Source organism: Brassica oleracea, chromosome C5 (genome assembly GCF_000695525.1).
Source record: "Brassica oleracea var. oleracea cultivar TO1000 chromosome C5, BOL, whole genome shotgun sequence".
NCBI classification, from domain to species: domain Eukaryota; kingdom Viridiplantae; phylum Streptophyta; class Magnoliopsida; order Brassicales; family Brassicaceae; genus Brassica; species Brassica oleracea.
The window spans coordinates 39,891,908-39,895,375 of record NC_027752.1 but is presented as its reverse complement, the minus strand read 5'-3'; the positions used below and the strand labels follow the sequence as shown (position 1 = coordinate 39,895,375).

The 3,468-nt window shown below is 31.7% G+C and overlaps 1 pseudogene; it reads right to left on the bottom strand.

The window, feature by feature from the left end:
* Positions 1-2,134: 2,134 nt before the first annotated feature.
* LOC106292296 lies at positions 2,135-3,237 on the bottom strand (annotated as a pseudogene).
* Between the last annotated feature and the right edge of the window lie 231 nt (positions 3,238-3,468).

Sequence of the window (3,468 nt, the reverse complement as noted above, 5' to 3'; positions counted from 1 at the left end):
GTACAATTGTGTGAGTCAAATTCTAGTTTTATTGATGCATGTTATATATTAGTGCTGCATGTTTTAGGTAACATTTTAATGATGCACGTTTTTAAAAATCTCCATTATTAAAATTATGCACGTAATGATAACTCATGAGTTTTTTTGGTCGATTAAATGACATTATGTCCAAATTTATTTAAGGATATTTCATTAAGGTAACTGAAAAAGACAAACAATAAAATAGGAAGTTTAAATTCATTTAAGCATATTTCTTTAATGTAATTGAAAAGACAAGTAATAAATTAGACAGTTTTATTCGTTTTAGGATATTTCATAAATGCAACTGAAAAAGACAAGCAAAAAAAAAGGAGTTTAAGAACATTTTCAAATGGGTATTTTTATTTTAATAATATAGATTCTTTGACCAACTAAGGAATACAAAACTAATTAATACTCTCTTCAGTTCAATTATCGTTTAAGATTTGTTGGCAGATTAAAAAATATTTAATTTTGTATATTTTAAAAATAATACTTATATACGTCTAACAACATTTCAACGAATAGAAAAATCATATAGCATATAAAATTAATAATTTTGCATTAAAATTGTAAAATGCACTTATTTTAAAACAAAAATTATATTTTATAACAATAATTAAAATGAAACAGGAAAAGTATAAAATTATCTCATGTATCAATAACTAGTTGACTAAGCAATGTCGCTCATGAATCAAGCTATCTATATACAAAGCGTGGGACACTAGTTAATCTTTTCTTTTAAAAATCTAAGGTTGTACGCAAATATTACGAGTACTTTAATAATTTAATTCATCAAATATATTTCTTCTTTTGTTCTTCATCAAATATATTTGCAACTGTGATGTATCATGTATGTATTCAGTGGATTTGACTGTATTTAGCAACTCATATTCTTCAGCAAACGAAGTAGTCCCATGCTTTATATCCTGCATTTTCGTTTGCAATTTTGTGTTAGTCTAATACTTTAACTATCATCACTTAGAAACGCAAGGCAAAACTGCAGAAGCCGAGAAACAATCAGGTCTTAGTTGTCAGCTTACGCAAAAACATTTTTAATACCATATAAATATGATTTACTGCTAACATTACGCAACTATAAGAGGAAAATATGGATCGGTACGTTAACATCAAGAATATGTATTCTTAATATATTGATTTGTAAACATCATAGTGCTTCTTACTCGCGATTAATTTCAGCCGTAATAAGGGAAAACAAAACACATATATATATACATGTGGAAGATACTTAAATGGATACGAAAAAATGAAGAAAGCTCAACTTCATACGCAGTGTGCCATTTGGGCCACCAATAATGATCCTCAACTAATTCTCTTTTGGTACATTAAAAAGAAAATAAAAGGTCTACTTTTTAGCCCGTTTCAAATATATCTTCCTAAACATCAAAGTTAATGTACTCTGTTTCGTTGACAAAATGTGTACTGGTTAATGATATTTTTAAATCGGTGGTTCCTGTTTGGAAAAGAATCAACAGAATAGCTAATAGCATAAAAAGAGATTCAAGTAAAGTATAAAAGAAAAACTGATATGCTGCATTGATCTTTCTTTGTTTCGATTTTGCTAGTCCTTCTCTTTTCTTTTGTTTTGTTTTGAAAAACGTCAAATTAATCAGCGATAAATAAGAGCACCATTAACCCTTAGAGACAAATTTGGGTTCTTAATGATTTTTAAATAATTAATGATGCTTAAGAGCTACTACTCAAGAGACACTTATATATTTAGCTCCAATGGTAAGTTCTTAATTAGAGGTTCTTAAAAAAAAATATTAAACTTAAATTTTTGAAAGATGAAATTTTTTTATAAAATAAAATATATTAAAAGAAAACATTTTAAACATAAATTTCTTTTTTTTTTTGACAAACATAGATAAAAAAATTTTACAACACAGATTTGTAAAATAAACGATAATAATTTGAAAAAGTCACTGAGGTCAGTTGTTGTCTTGATGATGTCCGAATTTACGCCATAGATGTTCAACCAAATCAGCTTTCAGTTGTTGATGCATTTGTCTATCACGAATTTTAGTTTGAGCACTCATCATATTGGCGATATTTGTTGGCATATCTGTAGAAAACGTGTGATCCACATGTGAACCTCCGGTGTCTTCTCCTAGTTGGAACTCTGAAACATCATACTGAGTGTATCCATCTCATTCGTCTTGTACTATCATGTTATGGAGTATGATACATGCTCTCATAATCTTCCCAATTTTGACTTTGTCCCAAAAAAGTGCAGGATTTTTAACAATGGCAAACCGAGCTTGCAAGACTCGCTTCTTGATGTTGCGCAAATAAAACCGCTTTCGGCCCTTGTGGCATTGGAATAGATTGGATAAAAGTTGCCCATTTCGGATAAATACCGTCGGTGAGATAGTAAGCCATATAATACTCTCTTCCATTGACAGAAAAAGTGACTTGCGGAGCTCGACCTTGTATTATGTCATCAAAAACAGGTGAGCGATCAAGAACGTTGATATCATTTAAGGTACCTGGAGGTCCAAAAAATGCATGCCATATCCACAGATCATACGAAGCAACTGCCTCCAAAACGATTGTCGGTTTTCCTGAACCACGTGCATATTGGCCTTTCCAAGCGGTGGGACAATTTTTCCACTCCCAATGCATACAATCGATGCTTCCTATCATCCCGGGAAATCCACGAAACTCACCAACATCAAGTAGACGTTGAAGATCAGCTGATGTTGGTCTTCTTAGGTACTCCTCGCCGAATAAATATATTATGCCTTCCACAAAATGTTCCACACATGACCGAGTAGTAGTTTCACCGAGTCTGAGGTATTCGTCAACAGCATTAGCCGCAGTATCATATGCCAAGACACAAATGGCTGCTGTACACTTCTGAAGTGGAGATAGACTAGGCCTTCCGAGAGCATCTACCTTAGGTCGAAAGAATTCAACTTCATTGGAGAGTCGATCAACAATATGCATGAACAATGGCTTGTTCATTCTAAATCGTCGTCAGAAGAAATTGTGTGGATATGTTGGAGTTTCACTGAAATAATCATTCCATAAACGAATATGCCCTTCTTCACGATTTCTTTCGATATAAGCTCGTCTTTTTTTTTCTTGATGACCAATGGTAAACTCGTCAAAGGTTTGATCATAATAATCATCAAAATACTGATCAAATGCATCATCAAGTGATTCTTCGAACGTGTTATTCGAAGAAGATGACATATTTGTGAACGAATATATATATATATATATATATTTTTTTTTTTTGGGTAAGGAAAGGGAATAAGATTTGGTTTGGGAAAAAAAAAATTGATCGGTTGATTTTGGCTTTGATCTTGGTTGGTAAAAGAAGATGAATTTTTTTTTTTTGGTTAAGGAGAGGGAATATGATTTGGTTTGGTAAGAAAAAAAATTGATTGGTTGGATTGGGGACTTGATTTGGTGATATGGGTT